The following is a 27866-nucleotide window of genomic DNA, read 5'->3' as shown; positions in this document are numbered from 1 at the left end:
CAGACTTCAAGATACCTATAGAGACCCCATCGTATCCAGGAGCAACAGCACGTCTTCTTCTTTCTTCCTTCATTTTTTCAAGATGGGTAAAGCGCACTGCTCCCCCTCGCATGCCTATTTTCATCATTGAGCGAATGTGTCACTGCGCACAACTCAAGGAAAGCTATGCGGACGTAGCAGATAAAGTCACGGGAAGAAATGCAGCCCAGTTTCTCGACGAAACCCCCAAAAAGTCTCTATTATGGCTATCTTGTGCCCGCTTCTGTCGATTGGATGCGCTGGTCAACCGTGGGCCTGGACCCATGAGGAAGCGTGTGGGCAAGAAAATCTTCGCTGGCTATTGCTCGTTTCGCTGTCTCGGAGGTTTTGGCTATGTGCTCGGCGATGTTTGCAGTGACAGCGCTTTGGGATACTTTCTCCGGGGTCGTCATCGTCGTCGTTGCATAAGCTGAAGTTGTTGAGGTGGACATGGGAATGTTTGCCGGGCGTCGGTTCTCTAGGGGTTGTGCCTCCTGTGGTCACATGATCAGGGTTGACCTCAGGGTGTTGCACTATGGTGGGAGATACGTGAGCTGCAGATACCCCTATCATTTTGCAGAGGGTCTTCACAGAGGTAGCTGTAGAACGGCCTATTCGTAGTGCGCCCTTTCCCGATGGACTTTGATGTGAACTTCCTACGCATAACACGTATTCAGGTCAGCGGCACCACCTTTGAACACAACATGAAGCTGATGCAGCAAACGCACGCAAAGTCAATCGTGACATTGCGGCGTCAGTGCCAAAGAAAGAAATCATGAGTTTTTTTTTATAAAAAGAGGCGATACTTTTACGTTTCTCTTTCAGCAGAAAACCTGGAGTGGTCTTTGTGGTGCAATGTTGCTAGCAGAAAAACCGGATTGGCCTACTGGGTAGTGACGTCATAACCAAACGATTTCGCGCGGGCAATTCGAACACTCCACCACAACCATCACAAATTTGTCATTGGTCTTAGAAGTCGTAACGTCATTCCAGTACCATGACTTAGCGCCTCTGAAGAAAGAAAAGCAGTTGTGCATGAAAGAAAAATAGTCGAATCGGGATTGGAGCCGTTGTTCCTTAGGTCATCAGCCGGGCGCGCTACCTTTCAACCGCTGAGGAACGTTCATTCAGTGCAATAGTTTAGGGGCTTTATGCCACTACCTTGCCGCTGAAAGGAACCCTTCACATCATACCCTTAATACGGAGCTTAAGTGCCTCCCCTTCCTAAATTTTTGTTATTGCGACCATATGGTTTCTGCGTAAAGTAGTACCCTAAATATATAGATACACGAAGGATTCCCGAAGGAAGGCCAGGAACGTCTGGTGGTGGGGCCACGAGATCCAACCTTCTACATCCGGCGGTCGACGTGGCCGCGGCCCGCACTGAAGCAGGTGCTTCTAACAGAATGCGTATAGAGAGGGACACGTCCAGTGCAGGTGTCCAGTGTCCACCTAACAGACAGTAGGTGCAGAATACGCCGAAGGGGGCATGAAAATGAGACAGCCAATACCAGGTTAACGGAGGGGTGAGGGTAACACGGAGGCGTAACCTTCGAAGCAAAACCTTTTTCCAGAGAACAAGGCTGTCAATAAGGATGATACCATGCGGTGGGTGAAGTGCTCGCATGGTTGGCGTGGTTGGCGAAGGTTTTTTTCTACGAGGGGTCTTGCCTCCGGATAGGTGGTGGACGATTGAAGGAGGCGGTTTAGTATTGGTGTGCGGGGTGCTCCATGCTCTGGAGGATGGGCTCGGTAGACTTCATTTGCCCCTCGACGGCACATCTACCACCCCTCTACCTAGTGCTGAGGGACCAAGGTAGCCTAAAAGAAGCTTCTGCAGTCGCTTGGCCTCGCGCTGCTTCCGTACCGATCGCGAAACATCTTATTGCGCTACGCTGCTAGGCTGGAAAGCGCGCTGACGTGCGCCCCAAAAGCTGTGAATCATTACAAGACCCACATGCCAAGAGAAGTCGGCCGCTGGTCAAGGCGCAGTCGTGTGAGTTACTTTGTCTCAACTGCGGAGCACCTATCTACCCACGCTCCCCCCCCCCCCCCCCCCCCCTTTACTGAACAGCAAGCCGACCGGAGAGCCAGCAGACAGGCTGGCCAGCTAAAAGTAAACGCCTAAAGGAAAACTTCGTTGGTTTCAGAGCACGATACATGTGCACACAAGACCTGAGATGTGGCCAAAATTTAGCGTTGTGAACCTCATTTATTCCTTTATTTCACAGGACTGCCTGCCTTATTTAGGCTAAGCAGGAGTGGGAAGAGACAAAATACAATTCAAACAAGCACGAAATTTCTTTACACCGCATATACATAAAACTATACAAAAATAATATCAGTGTGACCGGTACATTTACAAGGCTTCTTTAAGTTTATTGGCATCAGGAAAATTTCTCTGAGAGAAAATTGTAGTCATCAGTGGTGCGCGGAAAAACTACATTTTGTTGGCTAGTTTTTGCAGAAATACACCCTATAGAATGTTAGTGATAATAACATGATACACGTGTTTTTAATCGTTTCACATAAAAAGGTACCCGCATGTTTATCTTGCTGGTCAAAATGTGCGGTTGTGCAAAAAGCGATTATATTTGCTGCGTAGTGCTAATGTTGGAATGTCATTAGATATCATGAGCTTAGTGGGGGAGTAAGACAGTCTGTTTTTGCTAAAATAAGCCCGACCGCCTTTCTATGAATCTTCTCTACGCGCTCGATATTCCTTTTTAAACGTGGGTCCCACACGATGGACGCTTTCTGAAGGTTTGGTCTGGTAAAGTTATGATAAGTTAAAAGTTTATTCATCAAATGGGGTGCGGTATCACTTTGTTTTTAGGAAACACAGCTTTTTAAACGATGGAAAGCATATCCATGTGATGTCTGTTTTCCCACAAAGGTCACTGGTGAGGGTTACACCCATGTGCTTATAGGTCGCTACTTGTTTTATATGGGAGTTATCAACATTATACTGGAAAGAGCTGCGTTTCTTTTCCCCTCTGATTTTTAACGCTGCAGTTTTTCGAACATCTCAATTCATGCCTGGTATTTCGCACTTCTGTTCTACTTTCATTATGGCATTTTGCATTTGTTCGTGACCTCTGACACAATTGACTTTTTAAAGACACTATATTCATCAGCGCAGAGCTATAGCGATACCGACTCCGGGATTCGTTTAGTTAAGTCACCTGGAAGTACACATGGCTTGCACGTGACGTCACATCCGCCTGCTCGTTGACCCGGCGACCATGCTTGTGACCCAATCGCTCACTCTTCGTTCAGTGCTGTGCTGCCGCGGATGCTTTCAAATTCGTGGCACCGGCACCGTTCACAGCTCTTCTTCATTCGATTTGTGCCTGCTATGGCGCCGCATGAACCTTTAAACGCGGCTTATTACTCTGAACTCATCGGCAGTATTCGCCTTCGTTACGAAGACAAGTTGAAACTGTGCGATGATATCGATCCATACACGCTGCGGCCCGGATAGGACACAAGTGCCGATGTGAGTGGCTTCCCCGAGATTTCGCACGGCGACATCGTCACGTATCTTGTGTTTTCCGCGAACTTTGTGACTTTGGAAAACATGAAAGCGTACAAAGCTTTGGAGTCCCACAATTATTTTACAAGCGGCTGGGTGAAGCACCCTTCTGCCAAGGAATTACAGGACGGCAAAGTTGTCCTGCTCGGCGAGGTAAGCATTACGAATCCATTTGATGATTGCAAACCTTGTTAATCTGTATGAGCAAAGCTGTGACGAATGGTCCGTACGCCGTTTGCGCTAAGCGCTCTGTGCGGCGCATCTGAAGCGCGACATTCGGTTATGTATATATGTACGCGAGCACGTGAAGTGCCCGCAAAGCGTGAAAGGAGGCGGAAAAACCTTATCGGTTCCAAAAAACAAACAGAAAAACGGAACTTGAGGTCAAATCTAGGTGATCAGAATACTTTGCTTCGTGATGACCTCGGTGGCTCGCTCGAGGACCCGGCGTTGAACAGCCAAGTCCGAGCTGGGCAGCGCAGTCTCCCACAGATTAAAAGAACCGAGTTGCAGCTCCCATTATGTGCCTTTGTTTTTATTTTGCACAGTCTGAATGGCATTGCAAATGAGCAGGTTCAGACAGACAAGTTCGTGCACCGCAACTCTGAAAAAAAAAACGTCTCAAATGTTTTGTTCTAAGACGACATCCCTAGGCAAAGCGCAACTGAACCGCAGCAATTTTGAAACGATAGGTCAGTAAAGCCGACGTTTTTTCTAGTTGTCTTCGCAGGTGAACCACTCACAGAGGCTGGGGCACAAACCTCTCCAAGTGGGGATTTTGTGCAAGAAGGATGGCGCTGTGATCACTGCGCACTGCACATGTATGGCTGGAGCAGGGGAAGCATGCTCCCATGTTCGAGCCTGTTTGTTTGCAGTTGAGACCGGCATCAAAACGATGAAGTCAAGAGGTTGCACCCAGAAGGATAATATGTGGCTGCCCGCTTATGTCGAAAAAGTACAATATAAGCGACTCAAGGACATAAACTTCACATCATCTAAAGGGAAAAAGCGGCAGCTTGATAGCAATTCCTTTGAGGCAGGTCCAGTCAAGGAGCGGGCTCATGTCCCGCCACTTTCAGAGCAGGAGCGTACCAAGCTTTACGGCTCAATTCAGGATGCCGGCATTGCTCCTTCAATTTTTTCAGTCCTCCCCGGATATGATGGACACTTTCAAAATCCTGTACCGATGCATGATGCCCGTTTGAGAAACCTCTACTCCGAAGAAATGTTGGCGCATGATTTGGATGTTTTGGTTAAGAAAGCCAATGATGTCATGCCATCAATAATTATAAGTGAAGAGACCGTAAAGGCCGTTGAAGCTTTGACAAGGCAACAGAGCAGCTCGTCTAATTGGTTTTTGTACCGAGCGGGCAGGGTGACTGCTTCTGTAATGAAAAGGGTGTGCCACACAAGCATTGATAACCCTAGCATATCACTGCTGAAACTGATATGCTATCCTGAAAAGCAGTCGCTGAAGACGCCTGCCATCACATGGGGAGTGAAAAATGAGCCCCGTGCCTTCAGGGCATACCAAACCAGTGAAGCCGAGAAGCACGACATGTTCAAGTGCTCCAAGTCGGGGCTGCACCTGAGTACAAGATATCCGTTTGTTGGAGCAACACCAGACGGTCTTGTTTGTTGCGCATGCTGTGGGAAGGGTGTTGTTGAACTTAAGTGCCCATTTTCGCTCAGGGAAGTGAAGGACGTTACAGAGATGGCTACTGCAGGTTCCTGCCTGGAAACTGTCAATGGTGTAGTCCAGCTACGGCGACAACACGGATATTTCTACCAAGTGCAGACACAAATGGCTGTATGTGATGTTCAGTGGTGCGACTTCGTGGTGTGGACACCTAATTTGTTGCACGTGGAGAGAATACAGAAAGACAGGCACTTTTGTGAGGAAATTCTGGCTGCTGGAAGAAAATTCTTCATTCATGCAATCCTGCCCGAGCTTTTCAGCACCTACTTCACCAGGCAGCATGCTGGTCCAGTGGTAAACTCTCCCAGTGATGTCTACTGTTTTTGCCGTGGACCAGAAACTGGAAAGATGGTTGCTTGCGACAACGCATCCTGCCACTACAAATGGTTCCACTTTTCATGCGTGGCACTCAAGCGAGCACCAAAAACTACACTGTGGTTTTGTCCAGAGTGCAAAGGACCCAAAGGCTAAGCAACCTGTAACACAACTTGGACAGCTGCCTCATGTTTCAACCTTGGAAGTGCGTCTTGAGGCTGGAACACACGTGGCCCATATGGGACACGCTGAAATCTGGCGTTGAGAAATGACAATGCCGTCAGCAGATTCTGAGTTTGCTTTATTCAGACATGCAGGAGCAGGACTCACAATCACTTATCCACTGAGGCCGAAGCCTGCTGTCCAGTGCTTTATTCAGACATGCTGAAGCAGGATTCACAATCACTCATCCACTGAGGCTGAAGCCTGCTGTCCAGTGGCGTCCTTTGGTGCAGCAACAATTGATGCACACAAGTTAGATAGCACACAACACACAGTTACAATTTTGTCGAGTGGTGCGACTTCATCTCCTGGCCGGCGCACAACGTAATCGATTGGCACGACAGACTTCAGAAAAATAAACTTATTCCTAATGAGTCCAATTACTCTTTCCACGTGTATTCGCACGTTTGCGAGCTTTCTTGTGCTCTGCACATCTTCTGCTGAAAGTTGTTTCTTTCCCCTGGTAAACGCTGGCACGTGAAGCTTTGCACAGTAGAAACCAACGCTTTCGCTGATGGTGAAACCCCTGTCTGCGAGTACAACGTCTCCAGGCACCAAGTTGTCCAAAAACCCACAGTGTTCGGTGATATGTTTGTCACTTGCCCTGCCTCCCCAGCCTTCGGATATATATGTAACAACACCTTGTGGAGCAATCCCAATCAGGAACTTGGCTGTATTGCTACCTTTATACTGGGACCATGTTTCACATCTTGGAAGATACGATGATGGCCTTTCTATCTTGATTTCGAAGCAATCGATGATGACTGCTACATTCGCACCAAACGAGTCGTAGAATGCCTGTGGCATTGTCTTTTACAAAGCATCTCGTGTGGGCCAGATTATTTCATCTTTAAGTCTGCAATACGCCACGTGCAGCCACTTGTCGAAAATGCGCGATACTGTAGCCTCTGAAATATTGAACCGAAATGCAAGGTCAGCGTTTTGCAGATTTACTTTTAGCTTCATCATGAACAGAACGAATTCTTGAAATTTTGTGAGCTTATTGTTGACATTGTGTGAAATGAAGCTTGCTAGTGCTTCGAACACAGCAAATAAAACAGCAAAGTTTGGCATCCCAGTGTACAGTCGCACCTTTGCTTCACAACTTTTCAGTGAGTCTTCAGTCACCTCGAGCTGCTTTTTCTCTTTCTGCAATGTGTACAGATGTTCATTCAGCACTACAGAATGCTGCTCCAGTGCCTGTATGTCTTGCATGGTCATGTCGGTTTGAACAGCGATTCCTGTATAAAAAAAAAGTTTATAAGCTCGTAAACTAGAGCGGCAGCCAGCGAAACTGCATGCTGGCTAGGCATCACAAGCACTAGGTAAGCGGACCGACGCACCAAAGGCCTTGGAATGCATCGTAAGCAAAAACAAATGACCATGCATTACTATGAAAAAAAAAATGCCTACTGACCTGTCTCATTTTCATCGGGGCTGACTTCCTCGGCTTGCGGTGGCTGTGGGGAATCGGGACAGGCACGCGGCGACGCCTCCGATGCCACTGCTGTCGCTTCAACATCGGCTCGTCGCTTGTGAGCGAGTCTTTTTGCTGTGCGATCGTGCCGCGCGGAATCAGCATGCCTGGTCCCGTGGCCGAGACTGAGAGACGGGGCCCAGTCTGGATTTGTCTCGTCGAAAAGGTTGGACGGTTCTCCTGCGGACGTAAAGCTGTTGTGACATTCCTTGTGTGTGCTACGAGGTACATTCCTTGAGTGACGACCAGAACGAAGGGACCCGCCGCCGTGACAGTGGCATCATCAATTACCCAGCCATGCTCTTTGAGTGACGACCAGAACGACCGGACCCGCCGCCGCCGCCGCGGGGAAACAGGCTTTATCCTCCCCAATTTGCGTGGCCGTTCCAGGTGCGGCCCTTCCGTGCACATTCCAGGACAAGGGAACTGTCAGCGATCCAGAGCGCGCCGTACCACAGCCGACGCTATGCGCTACCGCGAAGACAACATTCTTTCCCTCTGACTCAACACGTGAGGGGGGGGCGAGACCACGATGCGGTGGTATGTTTGTGCGCCCAAGTAAAAGCCCTAGCCCCCCCTCCTTCCCCTTACGACGTGGGCTATCGCCGGGAAGGCACCCACAGCTTCCCGCCGTGCCTCGTGAACAAAAGCGCATTCCCAGAAGGGCCGTGACGGACACAAGTCATGGCGGACAGGCAGTACTCGCCAAGAATGTGGAAAGACAGGCGCTAGTGAACAAAAAGCGCATTCCCAGGATGGCCGTGACGGACACCTGTCATGGCGGACAGGCAAGACTCGCCAAGAATGTGGGAAAACAGGGGCGACCCTTAATCTGGTTTCCCGGAGCGACAGACGAACCCCTTCATGATTATTAGCTGTGTCCCGCCGTCGGTAGCGCGGCAGCATCGAGGGCGCTTTCGCCCCTCCTCTGTGGCTGACGAACGACGCGGACCGATGGTGGGTGGCGGTATGCATGCCTGAGGCAAGGATTAGCTCCGAAGGGAGAGCCTGTGGATACTCTCACTTGAGAGAGAGTGGTGACGTTTTTGTTGTTTATTTAGTTTGTATTGTTAACAAGAATCTGGGTTCGAGGCTAAGCCCAACCCAAGGGGTTGTCCCCATCTCGCATGTTATTTTTCATTGGAGAATTGATGCCTTGGGCGGGCCACTGAAAATGACCGCCCTTAGTCCTTTGTTAATCAAGTGCTTAAAAGCGCATGTAAACGGATGCAGTCCAGTCCAGTCTGAGCTGGGGCTCCATGCTTAGCATGTAATGTGATGCTACTTAGGCACTAACCTGCCCGGTCGATGAGTAAAGTAGTGCAAAGTTTGTTCTTTTGTAAATTCAGTTCTGCTTTTTTTCCAGTTTAACTCTCTGTATATGTATGTTGTAAAATTATGCTCTGCTGTCATCATCTACAAGCTCGCCTCCTGTTCATCTTCCAAGCCGAACGACACTAGAGGAAGGGTTTGTGAACCATCCTCGAAGAAACGGACGACTATTGAAATTCTACTGCATACACGCTCAGGACGACATCGTTCGCCAAGAGGGCCTTCAGCGCCGAAGCCCGACGGCGTGCAGCTTCTGCCAGCAACCGCTCGAGCCGAACTCCGGAGCCACTCCATCGCCCCCATGAAGTCGTCGGCACGTAAGCTCGGACGCCCCAGCCTCTGATGTATAATCTTAATCATGTGTAATTACTGAATATACCTGTTTGTTTAAACTGAGCCATACGGTGTCTCTTTGCCTCTCCGTCCCGTGTGGACCTGCGCATTATGGGGGTCATCACACTGTTTTCAAAGCGTTCCACGTAGTCGTGTTGGCTTTTTTTCTATAAAACGGAGATACATACAGTGGGCTCACCTTTTATGAAATGCACACCGCAGACGCGCACATTGGGGCTTTCGTGGTTGAAATTAGCACGTTTTATGCGTGCTAACCACAAGCTGCGGCGCTTCGCACTCAGAGTCTTGGTTCGCTCGCACTGGTTTTCGATCACTTTCGGCAGAGAGAAAAACCTCGCGCTAGTTGGCCTTTTCTTTCTCCCTGTAACGTCGCTGCGATTGGAGCAGCCCACAACGGTGCAGTTGACCATGCTGAGACTGCAACGCTTACGCACACGCGGAAAACAACACGAGCTGGCACTACCGCGACTACGGCGCAGCGCTGGCATCGAGGCACCCTAACCGCGACCACTCCAGTGCGCACGGAGCGGCGGTGGGTCATGAATATGGCGGCCGCGTATCCCAGCATTCCTGTTGATGACGTCGGTGCAAGCCATGTAGAGTGTTGTGCGTTTTTATCGTGAACACTAAAACATTTCTCCGCCTCAACCGCTGGCTCATTTGCCGTGAAACTGCACACAGAGCATGCGTATTATGGTAACTTTTGTATCGTAGCAAGTTTCACAACGGTGCTTACTTAGTTGAGCCGTGCATGATGCGAGAACGTAATCGTCTATGTAGAGATCGGCAACCAAAACCCGCAGACGACGCTTTTTCGCTGAAGGGCGGCAGTGGCGCCATCTGTTTTGGGCAGTGGAAACCGTCCCGACAAGGCCGCCGAGGCGAGCATTGCAAACAATATTCTTTAAAAGGTAAAGCCTCGTTAAATCATTTGTTCTGATATTTTTCCGCTTAATTAGTCGAAAATGTTGTAAGCGCTTCAGTAGAAGAAGACGAAACGACAGGAACGGCATATTCAAACGGCCCGCGCTCCTTGCAACGCTCTCCTCGACGGCCTTGTGACGCTTTGCGCTACCGCAAACAGATGGCGCCACTGCCGCCCTTTAGGAGAGTGGGAAAGGGCAGAGAAGAAGGTTCCTAGTGGCACATCAACAGGACCAGATGGTATCCCGAGTATGTTGATAAAGAAGTTAGGACCAAAATCCAAGCAAACATTAATACAGGTAGTGAACAAAATGATAGTGGATGAGAAAGTTCCCGATGAATGGCGATTAAGTAGAATGAACATGATATATAAGGGAAAGGGGGACAAAGCAGACATAAGTAACTATCGCCCCATAACAGTGACATCTGTGGTTTACAGGGTGGTGATGCAAATTATAAAGGATAGACTGCAGGCTTGGGTGGAGAACGAGGGGGTGTTAGGGGAACTACAGAATGGGTTCCGGAAACAAAGGAGGTTGGAGGACAATCTATTTTCATTGACACAGTGTATAGAAATTGCGGAAAAGGAACATAGGCCCTTATTGCTAGCATTTCTGGATATTAGGGGAGCCTATGACAACGTTACTCAGGAGCATTTGTGGGACATATTGGGCACATTGGATGTGGAAAATGGAGTAATTAATCTTTTAAAAGATATATATAGAGGTAACATAGTGCTCATAAAATTGCAAAAAAATGTATCAGGGCCTGTAGAGATACAGCGGGGGCTTAGACAAGGATGTCCTCTGTCCCCTTTGTTGTTCATGTTGTACCTGCAAGGTTTGGAGGCCAAGCTAGAGGGGAGCGGACTAGGTTTCAACCTATCTTTTTTCAAGCAAGGGGAATTGATTAAACAGACATTACCGGGACTAATATATGCGGACGATATAGTGATAATGGCTGACAACAAGGAAGAGCTGCAGAAGTTGTTAGACATATGCAGTACAGAGGGAGATAGATTAGGCTTCAAGTATAGTAAGGAAAAATCTGCAGTCATGACATTTAATGAAGAGGGCGGCGAGCATAGAATACAGGAGTTCGTGCTAAAAGTAGTGAATGAGTACAAGTATCTTGGGGTGTGGATAAATAACAGTGTTGAGTATCTGACAGAGCATGAAAAATATGTAATAAATAAAGCTAGTAGGAATGCAGCTGTCATGAAAAATAGGGCACTGTGGAATTACAATAGGTATGAGGTGGTAAGAGGGATCTGGAAAGGGGTGATGGTCCCTAGCCTGACCTTCGGGAATGCGGTCCTGTGTATGAGGCCAGATGTTCAAGCAAGGCTGGAAATTAGGCAACGGGGAGTAGGGAGGTTAGCTTTGGGAGCACATAGCAATACACCAAACAGGGGGTACAGGGTGATATGGGATGGGCGTCTTTCGAGAGCAGAGAGGCTAGCAGTAAGATAGCATTTGAGGAACGATTGAGAAGGATGGAGGAAAAGCGGTGGGCTAGGAAAGTTTTCAGATACCTGTATATAAAGAATGTTGACACGAAATAGAGAAAGCGAACTAGAAAATTGACAAGCAAATATCTGGACAGCAGTAAGGGGGCAAATCAGCAATTATCGGTTAAGAAAAAGGTTAAAGGAACAGAGAGAGCTTTGTGGAAAACAGGGATGCTGACGAAATCGGCACTAGAAACATACCGGACCTTTAAACAGGAAATTGTCAAAGAAAATATCTATGATAATTGTAGGGGAAGTTCTTTGTTGTTTGAGGCCAGGACTGGAGTTTTGCGGACTAAGACGTATAGAGTCAGGTACCAGGAGATAGACACTTTGTGCATTGCGTGCGGAGAGGAGGCGGAAACAGCTGAACACTTGATACTTTTCTGTAAAGGGCTTCACCCTACAGTGGAAGGCAGCGGGGCTGACTTACCCAAGGCATTGGGGTTTAGGGATAGTGAAGGGAAAGTGGATTTTAAGAGGTTAGAAGTAACCAAGCGAAGGTTATCTGATTGGTGGCTAAAAGCAAGACAGGAGTAAAATTTCATAAGACATGGCTAGGTGGCTTGAGCCACCGCCCGATGTAAAGGGTTCCGCCGTATCCATCCATCCATCCATCCATCCATCCATCCATCCATCCATCCATCCATCCATCCATCCATCCATCCATCCATCCATCCATCCATCCATCCATCCATCCGTCCGTCCGTCCGTCCGTCCGTCCGTCCGTCCGTCCGTCCGTCCGTCCGTCCATCCATCCATCCATCCATCCATCCATCCATCCATCCATCCATCCATCCATCCATCCATCCATCCATCCAGCGAAAAAGCGTCGTCTGCGGGTTTTGGTTCATTCTTGTTGACAGCGCGTTAAAGCACAGGGACAGAAGAAACACAGAGGACGACGTCACAGGCGCTGAACTTCAACTTTATTCAAGAATCATCGAGACACTGCATATATGGATGGATGGATGGATGGATACGGCTGAACCCTTTACATCGGGCGGTGGCTCAAGCCACCTAGCCATGTCTTGTGAAATTTTACTCCTGTCTTGCTTTTAGCCACCAATCAGATAACCTTCGCTTGGTTACTTCTAACCTCTTAAAATCCACTTTCCCTTCACTATCCCTAAACCGCAATGCCTTGGGTAAGTCAGCCCCGCTGCCTTCCACTGTAGGGTGAAGCCCTTTACAGAAAAGTATCAAGTGTTCAGCTGTTTCCTCCTCCTCTCCGCACGCAATCCACAAAGTGTCTATCTCCTGGTACCTGACTCTATACGTCTTAGTCCGCAAAACTCCAGTCCTGGCCTCAAACAACAAAGAACTTCCCCTACAATTATCATAGATATTTTCTTTGACAATTTCCTGTTTAAAGGTCCGGTACCCATATATACCCATGACAGAGACGCCACCAAGCGGCGAAAGTTTTTATGCGCTCGTGGAAACAGAGATGATAAGGCAGGTGGGGCAAAATGACAAAGGCTAAAAAAAAACGAAAAATTTTGAACAGAACAGGAAAAGCAGAGCAAGAAGATGCAAAAACTTTACCAAGTCATTTGAAAGAAACATTCCGACCCGTGAAAATAGTGGCGCAGATGACAGACAGAATTTTGAAGACGGTTACCGAAAACATTGAACCAAAATATACTCGTAAAACAAAAATCAAACGTGGCGAAAAAAGAAAAACATAGTGGCAAGCAAAAAACCAACAATGAAAAAGCACAGTGGTGATTGGATAGGCAAATAGAAAATTTAAGGATACAGGTGAAGGTAGGATGGCCTTTTTGCCCCTCGGTTCAAATTCCCAGCACACATGATTGGGCGTGAAGAAAATCCTTTACATCCAGGAAGCGCAAGGAATCATTGTCCGGCAGTTCGTGTGTTAGTTCGAGTGGAGCTACAGTACCCTTAAAAACACTAAAAATTTGAGGCACTTCCTGAATAAAAGCTTCGTTGTCGCAGTCTAAAAGGACTAAGAAATCATCGACGAAGCGTAAAATTTTTTGAACTCTTGAATGCTCAAATTGGTTCCTGAGTGCTCTGTCATGCATGGCAAGAAAAAGATTGCTAAGCACGGGGGCAATGCATGATCCTATACAGATTCCTTGCTTTTGAATGAAACGTGACCCATTCCATTCAGTAACAGTTGATTTTAGGTATACAAAGAGCAATTCCAAGAACCCATCCACCGAAACACCACACTCATTCTGGAAGGTTATGGCGCCGTGATTGTCGATAGCTTCGCGAACGCATTTCATGAGGCCAATATAAAAAGGTTGCTGTTATCCCCTACATGCACCAAATTTCACACAACCTTAAAAAAATTGGAAGCAAAGCTGGAGTGGACGTCGTTTTTTTCCGCCCCTCAGCGCCTTTCGCAGCTCTGTATGATTGTAAATGAAAAAGAGAAAAGAAAAAGAGGTTGCACCATTCGGCACATGGATCCCTCTACGGCATGCGCGGAAGGCGTCGTTTACTCAATTCTTTTGTCCTGTCGCAAGGTATACATCGGCCAAACAGGCCGATGTATCAATGATAGGCTGAGGGAACACAAGAACGATTTATCTGGTACTTCACTCAGGAATCTGCCCGTCCACTGCCGAAACTGTGACCCACAAAATCCATGCCATCCTTTGTTCGAAAAAGCCACTGTGATAAAAAAGCACAGGAACAAGTTGACACGTGAAATAGTGGAAGCAAACGAGATTGCGAGGCACGAGGGTGAATGTGTACGTGCACCCTCGGTTTCATTGTCGAAAAAAGAGTTAATCTTTCTATCGGGGCCTGTTTGAAGTAGTAATGGTTTTACAAAGGAGGCAAACAAAAATTTTTTTCCCACTATTCTCTCCTTTTCGCTTTTATTGTTTTTATGCACCTCATCTTTTAGCTTTAGCCGTGTTTTTTGTTGATTCATCTTTCATGATCCTCCCAGTTTTTATCGTTTTATCTATCCAGTGCATTTTATCTTCTGTGTTTAGCCGCGTTAATTGTAGGCTTCACCTGTATCGTTAAATTTTCGTTTGCCTATCCAATCACCACTGTGCTTTTTCATTGTTGGTTTTTTGCTTGCCACTATGCTTTTCTTTTTTCGCCACGTTTGATTTTTGTTTTACGCGTATATTTCGGTTCAATGTTTTCGGGAACCGTCTTCAAAATTCTGTCTGTCATCTGCGCCACTATTTTCACGGGTCGGAGTGTTTCTTTCAAATGACTTGGTAAAGTTTTTGCATCTTCTTGCTCTGCTTTTCCTGCTCTGTTCAAATTTTTTCGGTTTTTTTAGCCTTTGTCATTTTGCCCCACCTGCCTTATCATCTCTGTTTCCACGAGCGCATAAAAACTTTCGCCGCTTGGTGGCGTCTCTGTCATGGGTATATATGCAGTGTCTCGATGATTCTTGAATAAAGTTGAAGTTCAGCGCCTGTGACGTCGTCCTCTGTGTTTCTTCTGTCCCTGTGCTTTAACGCGCTGTCAACAAGAATGGATCATTACCAACTAGCCCGGCAATTTGTCCTATTCGGGTTTTGGTAGCCGATCTCTACGTAGACGATTATGTTTTCGCATCATGCACGGCTTAACTAAGTAAGTACCGTTGTCAAACTTCCTACGATGCAAAAGTTACCATAATACGCAAGCTCTGTGTGCAGTTTCACGGCAAATGAGCCAGTGGTTGAGGCGGGGAAACTTTTGAAAGTCTTCACGATAAAAACGCACAATACTGTACACTTGCACCGCATACACCTAAGCGAGCCTGTGAACGTTTTGACGCTTTTAAAACCGGAAGACGAAGGAAAGCATCAGCGAAGCAAAGAGAAATGCTGTCATAGAACCATCCAGCTTCGCGAAAGACACCCCGCTTCTGGGCTCTAGCCCAAATCCACCAAAGATGAGCCTGGCAATCCAAAGAACCACCCCTCAAATCAGTGGACCAGCATTTTAAGAACCTGTAGTGTTTTCGGCATACGTTCCAGCATCTCGGACCCCAAGAAAACACCAAGGTTAGCTAAGGTATACCCATCTGACGCAAAAGCTTTAAGGAACCCTAAGTTTCACCCTCACGACCCCTTCTTATCATTCAGAATTCAAGCTGGATTTCCTGGCGGCCAAAGTTGACTTCCTTGTAGACGTTTCTAGCGAAAACATTGCGTGCTTAAAAGCAAGCACGCAAAGGATGCCGCATAATAAAAAAAAATCACCGAAGCGCTCATGGAAGAAACAATTTAGCATGGTAACCTCTGGCTGCCCTCCGTAAACAAGGCGCTTCTTCGATGCGCAGACTAGCCGAAACCTTTAGAAGTTTAGAGATAGCGTGCAAACGACCGATGTGAGCTATTCAGGCACAAGTGACAAGCAACACAGGCATAGTAGAGGGCGAAACGGGACATATGTGACCATTCTTGTGTGTAACCCGTAGTGATGCAAGACTATAGAGAGTACTATCGATACTATCGATAGTTGTGTCACTGTCGAACTATCAATGGTAAAAAGAAAACTATCAATAGTGGTAGCGATATTAATATCGATAGTACTATCGATATAATATCGATAGCACTATCGATAATACTTTCGAACTGTCCCAGCTACATTTTAAGCTGAATTTTTCCGCTTTTGCGTCTCACTTTAAACTAGTAGTCGTTTTATGTTAACTCTAGCAAGCTCTCACAACGCCGGCAGTTATCTTTAAAATTGGTTAACCTGCATATAGCTAGGCGTGTAGAAGAAAAATGCACTAGGCTTGCACATTGCATGTGCCATAGTATCATGAGGCACAGGAATTAACGTTCTTTCTTCTTCTTGCGTCGTCTTGTTGCATTCTTCATCGCACGTTAAAGAACCACAGCTGGTCGAAATCATTCGGAGAACTGCACAACGCACCCCTCAAAGCCTGAGTCTCTTTCGGGAATTAACCCTTATAAAACCATGAAACCAACAAGATATCGCAAATGTTTTGGCAATATCGCTGGGCAACGAAAGAAGAATATCGATAGTGTTACTATCGATAGTGTTACTATCGACAGTCACTACCGATAGCGTTACTGCCGACGGTCTCACTATTAATAGTCTTACTATCGATAGTACTATCATTAGTCTATCGATAGCAGCACTATCGATAATGTTTTTACACTATCGATAGCACTATCGATAGCAGCACTATCGATAGTTTTTTACACTATCGATAGCTTCATAAAACTATCGATACTATCGATAGTAAATTCTCCGATAGTTTTGCATCACTTGTCACCCGCCACGCTTCATTCTGTACGAGACACATAACAACCAGTCTATACCAGGTGTATGATAGAGGAAATGTAGCTGCATGTGTAAAAAAAAAAGCTTCTTTCTAGCCAATGCATACAGGTGGCTCAACTGAAGCCGGTTCAGGAAAGACTAGTCGCAATACACGGATTCAAACTATTCACCGTACCTAACATCTCAGACAGACCCACGGGCGCATCTTCCACCATAAAGCCGACACATACGCCTCCATGACTACAGATGTTTCCTCTGAGTCAAATGCTTTCTCGTAATCAATAAAGACAATATATACGGATACTTGGGCTAGTTGGTAAGCCATGATCTCAGAAGAACCAGGCCTTCTGTATTTAGCTACATGCATTTAGCTAAACTTAGCTAAGAATGGAATAGTCGTTTTTGAGGGCACAAAAGTGACAGAGTTTTCGATTTGTAGATTACTTTCTTTGACTTATTGACTGAAATCAGGGAACTTTTCAAGTTTAAATCTCAACGGCATTGGCCGCTTTCTCAGAATACTTACAATCATTAACTTTGACGCATTAACTGCTGAATAATGGTTTTTGAGATTGTTGGAATTGGGTCTTCATTTCAAGATGGATCACCTTTGCTGATTCTTATGAACCAAGGGGCAAAAAACCGATTTGACTCAGCCCACTCTCAGTTGGTGAAAAGAAATGTAGCCCAAGGAATTTTTAAAAACTTGTTAATGAAATCCTATTATCACGAAATTGAAACCATTTTTTAGTACAAACAACGAAATTGGAAAAGGCTAGTTACAATGCTCAAGAAATCAAAACAGCATGGTTCCGCACCTACGTCTTATAGGACCACCAAAAAGAATGCAGCAGTTATATCCTATCTGCATTACATTTAGCACAATATGAAGAAAATTGAGGAATGAGTTGGCGTAGAAGTCGCCTTCAGTGCTCCTGAGAGACTTTCCCAGCTTTGCAAATCGGTCAATAAACCACGACAAAAAACGAGTAATTGTAATATAAGGCAACAGCAGAGTTTCATGCAGTGTACGGATTCAGTTGTCTATTCCATTCCTTTGTCTTGTGGAAAGCAAGATATTGCTGAGACAAGATGTTGTTTAAATGAAAAACTAAAAGAACATGACTACAACGCAAGTGTTCAAATGTGCTTCCAGACTGGTATCCATTGTTGGGATTGTAACCCTGTGAAAACAGGCTGTTTTCCCCCAATTTGAAGAAACACAAGTAATAGCAAGGGACAGAAACACGGGGCCCCATGAAATCACTGAGGCTGTCAAGATACTATAGTTAAAGGACAAATGCATAAGCAAGGCTTCTGTTTGACTATCAGAAAAAGAACTTCCCTATCTGACACGCAATTCGAGGCATTAGCCGTGCAACCTTTCCACCACCTCTACTGTTTTTCGCACTTTAATCACTTTTGCGCACAACCTTCAGTTGATATCAACTAAAACTTGGTCTTAATCTTCATTGGTCATTTTATCCTTTTAGTTTTTGCCGTGTTACTTCTTGGCCTTTCACCGTTTCATACTTTTTTCACCTTTTTCGTTCATAGCTTTCAAGATTATGTTTTTATCACGTTTTGATCATGTTTTATCATGGTCGTTTATTGCTTAATTTCTCTTCTTGATGTGTCGTAGTAAAGAGCTTTGTAGTTTTTTGCTTGCTTTCTCTCGCTCCTTTTATATCCTGCGTCCTTATCATATCTAAATCGTCTTGGTCTGCTTGTGCGTCTTTGTCCCCGACAGGAAACTGTACAAATACGTTGCTATAGTTTTTTTTCGAAATAAAGTTGTAACGCCTCTGTCCGTGTCGTCCTCCTCCTTTCTTTACCGATGTCCTTTTTTGGGCTTGTTTTTCTGAGATTATATTTAGGAGTCGGCTGTATTGTGCGCATTTCTCTATCACCATATTGATATTGCGAATATGGACTAATGTCGAGCATCCTTTGCGAAAACCTGTCTGGTTTTCGTATTTTGGTTCATCATTTGGTTCATCATTATCATCAGTGTGACTAGGCCCACTGCAGGGAAAAGGCCTCTCTGATGTCTCTTCAATTAACCCTGTCCTTGTCCAGCTGCGCCCACCTTATGCCTTCAAGCTTCCTAATCTCATCCATCCACCTAACCTTCTGCCACTCCCTGCTGCGCTTGTCTTCTCTTGGAATCCAATCCGTTACCCTTTTGCAACCCGCCGCGGTGGTTCAGTGGTTAGACGCTCGGCTTCTGGTCCGGAGTTCCCGGCTTCGAACCCGACCGCGGCGGCTGGGTTTTTATTGAGGCAAAACGCTAAGGCGGCCGTGTGCTGTGCGATATCAGTGCACGTTAAAGATCCCCAGATGGTCGAAATTATTCCGGAGCCCTCCACTACGGCACCTCTTTCTTCTTTCCCTCTCTCCTTTATCCCTCCCTTTAGGGCGTGGTTCAGGTGCCCGACGATATATGGGACCGATACTGCGCCACTTACTTTCCCCAAAAACCAATTATTATTATCACTACCCTTTTGCAGCGATGGCGTAGAGATAGAGGATCCGCCTCGCGTGCAAGAGGACCGGGGTTCGAATTCAGGTCCCGCGCAATTCTCCACTGGGTTTGAAAAAAAAGAAGAAAAAAATCCGCGGGTCGATGGAATTGCATAACCAGGCCTGGGGTGCGGCCTGATCTCGGTGACCAGAAACGACAACGCACTCACTCACCAGAACAGGATTTGGCCACCCTGGTGTAGTACTTGGCCACAACCTTCTATTAACAAACCGCTACCCTTTAGGACCAGCTTTTATATTGTGTTCACAGCACATGCCCTGCTGAAGCCCATATCTTGCTCTTGATTCTGAATAGGATGTTATTAACGCGCGTTTATTCTCTCACCCACTCTGCTTGCTTTCGGTCTCTGAACGTTACACCTATCATTTTTCTTCTCATGGCTCGCTGTGTTGTCCTTAACTTAAGCTCAACCTTCTTCCGTAGCCTCCACGTTTCTGCCCCGTAGGCGATTACTGGTAAGATTCAGCTGTTGTACACTTTGCTCTTGAGGGATATTAGTAACATGAAATTCATGATCTGAGAAAACCTACCATATGCGCTACACCCCATTCTTATGCTCATAGTTATTTACCTCTCATGATCCGGATCAGCTGTCACTACCTGCCATAAGTAGATGTATTCCTTTACCACTTCCAGCACCTCGCTGCCAATTGTGAACTGCTGTTTCCTTGCTAGAATGTTGAACAGTACTTTGGTTTTTTGCATTTGAATTTTAAGACCCACTGTACTCCCCTGTCTGTCTAATTCATCGATCATGATTTACAGTTCATCTTCTGAGTGACTCAGCAAGGCAATGTCATCAGCGAATCGCAGAATATTTAGGTAATCTTCATAAAGTTTTATCACCAACTGTTCCCAATTCAGGCCTCGGAATGCCTCGTGTAAACAGGCTGTGAATAGTACTGGCGTGATTGTGTCTCCTTGCCTGCACCCTTCCTTATTGAAATTTTATTGCTGGCTTTATGGACGACTATGGTAGCTGTGCAGTTCTTGTATATATATATATATATATATATATATATATATATATATATATATATATATATATATATATATATATATATATATATATATATATATATATATATATATATATATATATATATATATATATATATATTGTATTCTGTAGGGGTTCCAATGCGCCAGTTTACAAGTGTAAGTACAGTATTACGACAAACGCGACTGTTCCTTTTAAAGGTTTATTGTGCCAACAGTTTCGGGAATGGTATTCCCTTCGTCAGGGCAGGCTTACAATGAAACAGTCTTGTCAATATAAGGACGCAAAGCGGGCGAGGATGTATAAACTCCGCCCTCAAAGCAAACTTGAGAGTGAGGGCAAGGGGCCGTATAATGGACCGCGCAGCAGCTGTCACAGGGGCAGTGGCTAAATTAAACACAGAAAAAACGCAGAGCAAAACGGGGAGGTGGAAATAGTAAAGGAGTAGAAAAGACAACGAATTTGAACAGCGATAGAAAAGGGAAAGGAGCGTTAAACAATGCGAAAACAAAGAAGAACTCTACCCAGGCTGGGTGCCACCCATGCGGAAAACCTCGATGCAAAGTCTGTCCGCACATTTTAGACACCAAACTGGCAAAGTCCAAGTTCGACAACTTTGTGTTTCACATAAGCGAAGACCTCGACTGCGACTCAAGCAATGTGATTTTCAAACTTCATTGTGAGGTGTGTGGACAAGAGTATATTGGTCAGACCAAGACATCATTTCGCTTCCGCTTTAATAACCACAAAGCTCACGTGTCATCATTACCCAGCTTACCCCTTTCCAAGCACCTGCGTTCGCCACTCCACAGTTCCGAAAACAGGGTTCCCTAGCACCTATTACAGGGAACAAAGGGAGTCATACCTCATTCACAAGTTTCGCACGTTCTCCCATGGCATGAACGCTACTCCTGGGAGGCTCTCCTGCTTGAGGGAGGCAACGTAGAAAATTTCACCCGTCATAGGATTTGGACAGCATTATAAATCAAAATACGTTGGATGTTGTTCTTGACAACTTCAACCACGCTCTAAATGGCTGGGAATGTAGCTGTTCATTTTATTTTACATTGTTTATTTTGTCAGTAATCTCCTTTGTTCAACTTACAGCAAGCTTCCATGTTCTATCTGGAATAAACACCTATATTCTAACTTTATCACCTAGCCCACTGGGACCACGCGGCAGCCCCGCGGGCCGCAAACCTTTCACGGTTTCCGCACACATGTATTATTATTATTTTCTTCTTTTTTTTAACTTCCGTGCGATACATTTCTTGAATTCTGTGCAATGTCTTCCGCGCCTTATTCATTCTCATTAACCATTTGGTATTTGTTTGGCGCCCCATTCTATTCATATATATATATATATATATATATATATATATATATATATATATATATATATATATATATATATATATATATATATATATATATATATATATATATATTTGTGTGTGTTAATATTTTCTTCTTTCAAAGTTCTCTTGTGCTACTAATTTTTCTGCTCTTTTTCCTTTTCGTTTTCTCTCCCAAATTCGTCTCTGCCTTCTCATTACGCACTCGGGCTTCGCTCAATATTTGTTGTCTTTTTCCCCCACGGCTGCCACTTTTTCACGGGAAGCGCACTGCCGGACACGGGTTGAAACGGCCTAGTTTATTTATGGGAAGAAGGGCGCCAGGATGTCTGGTAGAAAAAGCCCGACGGAAGGGCCTAGCGAAGAAAAGAAGCAAAGATACGCATACGACACCACTGCAGGTTGCCGCTGCGGCGCGCAACAAGTGTCTCTCGTGCGCGTCCCCAGCAAGCGTCTCAGGATACCTGATACGGGGCGGCGGCGCGGACTCGGCGGCGTCTTGCGGGAGTGTCGTAGAGAAGGAAGGGGGGGGGGGGGGGGGCAGTGCGGCCTCCCGGTGCGCCGAGAGCCGTGTTTAACGCTCCTTTCCCTTTTCTATCGCTGTTCAAATTCGTTGTCTTTTCTACTCCTTTACTATTTCCACCTCCCCGTTTTGCTCTGCGTTTTTTCTGTGTTTAATTTAGCCACTGCCCCTGTGACAGCTGCTGCGCGGTCCATTATACGGCCCCTTGCCCTCACTCTCAAGTTTGCTTTGAGGGCGGAGTTTATACATCCTCGCCCGCTTTGTGTCCTTATATTGACAAGACTGTTTCATTGTAAGCCTGCCCTGACGAAGGGAATACCATTCCCGAAACTGTTGGCACAATAAACCTTTAAAACGAACAGTCGCGTTTGTCGTAATACTATCGAAATATATATATATATATATATATATATATATATATATATATATATATATATATATATATATATATATATATATATATATATATATATATATATATCTTCCAGTATTTTGACATAAGGCTCATCTACACTCTGAATCCGGAATGCCTGTATAACTGCTGAGGTTCCCACTGAGACAACCGCTTTCTCGTAATCAATGAAGGCCATATATAGGGGTTGGTTATATTCTGAGCATTCCTATATCACCTGTATTAGAGTGTGAATATGATCTATTGTTGAATATCTCTTACGAATGCCTGCCTGATTATTTGGTTGATTAAAGTCAGAGGTCACCCTGACTCTATTAGCGATTACCTTAGTAAATACCTTGTAGGCGACTGACAGTAAGCTGATCGGTCTGTAATTTTTCAAGTCCTTGGCGTCTCCTTTCTTATGAATTAAGATAATGTTTGCATTCTTCCAAGCTTCTGGTACAGTTGAGGTCATAAGGCACTGCGTATACAGGGTGCCTAGTTTTTCTAGCACGATGTCCCTCCATCCTTTAACCCATCTGCTGTTACCTGATCCTCCCCAGCTGCTTTTCCCCTTTTCATTGCTTCTAAGGCATTCTTTACTTCATCTTTCGTTACTGGCGGGATGACGCATTGCTGTGCACTGCTGCCTTTCTCATTAATGCTCTGATTACATTGCTACTGTACAGGTCTATGTAGAACTCTTCAGCTACGTTAACTAATCCATATTGCTAATTACATTGCCCTGCTTGTCTCTTAATGCATACATCTGGTTTCTACCTATGCCTAGTTGCCTCTTCACTGCTTTTAGGCTACCTCCGTTCTTCAGAGTGTAGGCTTAGCGCCTCAGGAGCAAAGGAAACGAGACCACTGCTACGAGCCGACTCCAGAACAGAACTCCAGCCGTGGCTGCACGAGCCACGACCAGGTGCCGTCTTTATTCCCTTCGCAGGGTGGCGCGCGCTATCCGGGTTGTCGGCGCCGCCCAAGAGAGGGTGCTACAGGGCCCCCGCCTTAGTGTTCCTGTATATGCTCCCGCAGGGAGCAGAGTTGCGCGACTGGCTTCCTCGCGCCTTTCTTGACGCCATTCGCCGAGCGGCCGTCACGTGATTCCGCAGACGACGTTTGTTCCATTTTGAAGTGGAAGAGCCGACTTTCCAGGCGCAACGCCGGTTCCTCGCCAGCCCCAGTACCCTCTCGGCTGCCATCGTGATCGGACGCGTCCGGTGCGGTAGGCTGCGGTGTATTCCCGCCTTTTCCGTGCGCTCCGGTTGCATATATTTTGATAGTGTGCAGTGACGGCAGCCTCCAACTATGACGGGGTGCAGTGCTCCAAACTGCAATAACCGTACCGAAAGCGGCAAAGCTTTTTACGCAGTGCCGTCCGGACGGTCAGTCGTACGTCAGCGACTGCGCTGGCTTTTGCGTACGGGACGCGTGAAAGCAGCCCCGAAAGGAACTTGAATATGCGAGGTAAGAGAATAAACAGCACAACTTTACCGTATTTGCATGACTAACTTAGCCACATAACCTCCATTGTCTCATACCTCCCTCCGGCGTTGCGACCATCATTTGGCTATGTGCCTAGTCTGATAAAAATTACAGTTCAATATAAATCACAAATTGTTCAGCAGGCACGCTCAAACTCCATGCGGCGACTCATGTTTGCCATCAACAAATTATCTTCATTTTTCCTCCAACGCTACAACTTGAACAACAGTTCTGTTCCTAACCTGGCTGCACGTGACAGAGCATTTCTCATGTGCAGCCGCTACCAGCCTGTCTGCTTATTCTTCTGCCACCTCCAGCATTTTGCAGAAATTGTTTGTTTTGTGAAATAAAGAATGTTTGACAAGCAAACTGTATGTGAAATTTTGTTCTAGTCCCAGTCTACTACACAGAAATGGGAGGCCAGTCTCTCAGCTTGAGAACAAGCTTTGCCTAGGCTTTTTAACTATTTTATTTGTTAAAAAAACACTTAAGGTTCCACTGACAAGGATGTTTACACTGGAGGAGAGGGGAACAAAAATAGCATGAAATACTTGAATAAGCGAAAATGGATATTCATATAATTATTTTTCCTTGACTAAAAGCATAGAGCAGTCAAAAACAAAGATATTTCATAATGCAGTGAAGGTACATATAATTCAAGTAGGTCAAGAGAAAACGCTATAGTGCTTATGGGAAAACGAGCAATTAAGAAACAGCACCGGAAGGAGATATCACTTTTCGAGATCCTTAATCGGAAACTCGTATAACACAATCCAGCTGCACTGACTTAAGGCAGGCTTCTCTAATTTTTGGATATTAAAGAAGTACAGCACGTGATGTGTTTGGCTTGAAAAGATGACCATGGCAGAGGAAAAATGCAATGGAGGGCTAGAAGTCAGAGCAAGAAATGATACGTATATTTTGTTAAAGATAAGCGCGCGAGTTTGCGATATTTGTGCCTTTGGTGGGATAGATTTACTTGCGTGCAAAATGCATAGCTTTAGACTGCCCGCATTCACATCGTATGCAGCGTGGTCTCACAAGCTTCATGCGACATCGACGGTCGCAACCCTATAGAATAATGTATTTCAATGTGGTTCTGCAGGGAGATGCATTACCGCACTTCTCTTCATCGCACAACTCAGGCATGTTTTTCATTTCTAAGCATTTCTGCGCTAATAATGTCCGTACTGCGAGCTATCGCTGTCATTTCGCGATCTTTCAGTCATGCTGTATGATATTTTCGGCAAATCAGATTATTCTTCGACGTTTTTTTCAACGAAGTATGATGGGCTTAGCATCGATACCTGAGCACTGAGACAGTAAAAGGAAAAAAAAGGATGCCCGCAATCGAGCGCCATTTGTAAGCTTTTAAAAAAGAAAGCGAACTGCTCTAAAACGCCAGCCCCATCATGATCCCAGCGCCTGTGCGCTCGAGGAGCTGCTTTCCCGCACAACTTCGAACAAAATGGCGGACCTTCGCGCAACTGTGGTCCCTGCGGGAGCATATACAGGAACACTACCCCGCCTAGACTGGAAGTCGAAACGGACGGAGTGCCGGCGATGGCACTCGAGCACTAGGTCAGGCGGCGCTGGGAGTCGTTCCAGGGCGGTCTCCATGTAAGCCGGTTTAAGGCGGTCTAGACTGACGGTCTCTTCGCGGCCGTTTTGGAGGATGGTGGCAGTTTTCGGGGTGCGGCGGAGAACGCGGAAAGGTCCGTCGTAAGCCGGTGTGAGTGGAGCTCGGACAGCGTCGCGGCGCACAAAAACGTGGGTCGAAGTGGCCAGGTCGGGGTGTACGAAAATGGTATGGTGGCGGGACGGACGTGGGGAAGTAGGCCGGAGGTCTTTAACGCAGTCCAGCAGGCGTTGGAGGAATTCTTGGGGCTGGGCTGGAAGCTGCTGGGATGTAAAGTCGCCTGGAAGACGCAAAGCTTTTCCATACACGAGCTCTGCAGCTAAGCACTGTAAGTCTCCTCGGATGACGGCCCTTAGACCAAGCAGCACAAGGGGCAAGGAGTCGACCCAGGAGGCTCAATTGAGCCAGGCAGCGAGGGCGGCCTTCAATTGGCGGTGAAGGCGTTCCACCATGCCGTTAGCACACGGGTGATATGCAGTGGTACGGCAATGCCTGGCGCCGAGAATATTATTAAGGGAAGCAAACAGGGAGGACTCAAACTGGCGTCCACGGTCGGTTGTCACAGTGCCAGGACAACCAAATCGAGATACGCACGCAGAAATGAAGGCGCGCGAAACAGTCTCTGCGGTGATGTCAGGAATGGGGACTGCTTCCGGCCAGCGAGTGAAGCGGTCGACTATGGTCAAGATATAGCGGTAGCTTCGAGAGCCTCCTGTTGCTTTGCTGAGAACACGTTGACAGGAGTACCACCTTTAGCAGGCTGCGAGGTCGTTCGAAACTGGGGCTTAGCCCGCGAGAGGCGCAGCGGGGTTTACGGAGCTTCTCCCAAGCGAACACTCCTAAAGAAAGCCGGGCGCCAGGCTGGGGGCTGCTTGTACCCATTTTTACCGGTGGGTGTCCGGCGGTGGGTTTCGAACCGACCACCTCCCGCAGCCGAGACGGGCGCCCAAGCCACTAGGCTACCTCGCGCTTATTTATTAACTTTCATAGCTCTGTTAGTTCTATTCTGTCGGTAGGTTTAGACGCTCTCATGCTTTGACGCTTCTTAATCAGATCTTTCGTCACCTGAGATAGCTTTCCGGTATCCTGTCGAACTGTCCTACAGCCTACTTCTACTGCGCATTCAGTAATTATTGATGTCAGCTTATCGTGCATTGTATGAACAGCAAGATGTCTTCTTCAGTTAAAGCCGAATATCTGTTTTGCAGCGCTATCCTAAACTCCTGTGCTTTCCCTCTTACGGCTAACTCGTTAATGGTCTTCCTCTTCACTAGCTTCTTCCGTTCCCTCTTCAAGTCTAAGCTAATTCGAGACCTTACCATTCTGTGGTCGCTACAACGCACCTTCCCGAGGACGTCGACATCCTGAACGATGCCAGGTTGAGAGCTTAGTATGAAGTCCATTTTATTGATAGCCTCACCATTTCCGCCTTTCCAGGTCTACTTCCTGTTCTCTCGTTTGTGGAATAAGGTATTCATGAACCGTAAATTATTTCTAACTGTACTAATAGCTCTCTCCTGCTATTCCTTGAGCCTATCCCGTAGTCGCCTACCGCCTGGTTGCCAGCTTGCCTCTTGCCCACCTTCGCATTTAAATCGACCATCAGTACAGGTATTGTGATTTTACTTTGTTCGTTGCCGATTCCACGTTTTCATAGAGGCTTTTAACGATCTGATCATCATGGCTGAATGTAGACGCGTCGTGGGCCTGCACCACCTTCAGCTTGTACCTCCAATTTGGCCTAATTACAATAGCTGCCACCCTTTCGTTAATACTATACAGATCCTCTACGTCACCAGCTATATCCTGATTAATCAGGAATCCCACACTTAGCTCTCGTCTATCTGCTAATACAGGATAGTATAGCATGTTCCCACCTTTTAGTACTGTATACACCTCACCTGTCCTGCTAACTTCAATAAGCCCTATCACATACCATTTAATTCCCGCTAGTTCCTCGAACAGCACTGCTAGGCTAGCCTCACTAGATAAAGTTCTAGCGTTAAACGTTGCCAGGTTCAGATTCCAATGGCGGCCTGTCCGGAGCCAGAAATTCTTACCACCCTCCGCTGCGTCATAGGTCTGCCGGCCGCCGCGGTCAGTTGCTCCGCAGCCGCTGGGGACTGAGGGCCGATGTTTAATTGGTTTGTTCCTAGAAGGTTGTGGCCAAGTACTGCACCAGGGTGGCCAAATCCTGTTCTGGTGAGGGAGTGCGTTGTCGGTTCTGGTCACCGAGGTCAGGCCGCACCCCAGGCCTGCTTATGCAATTCCATCTACACGCGGAGT

The 27866-nt window shown here is 46.4% G+C and overlaps 1 pseudogene; it reads right to left on the bottom strand.

Moving 5' to 3' along the window:
- Positions 1 to 282: 282 nt before the first annotated feature.
- LOC144103243 (uncharacterized) lies at positions 283 to 26983 on the bottom strand (annotated as a pseudogene).
- Positions 26984 to 27866: the final 883 nt, after the last annotated feature.

The sequence above is a fragment of the Amblyomma americanum genome, chromosome 9, assembly GCF_052857255.1.
Source record: "Amblyomma americanum isolate KBUSLIRL-KWMA chromosome 9, ASM5285725v1, whole genome shotgun sequence".
In the NCBI taxonomy this organism is placed as follows: Eukaryota; Metazoa; Arthropoda; class Arachnida; order Ixodida; family Ixodidae; genus Amblyomma; species Amblyomma americanum.
The sequence above is the reverse complement of the archived record's forward strand: the minus strand, read 5'-3'. Positions and strand labels throughout refer to the sequence as shown.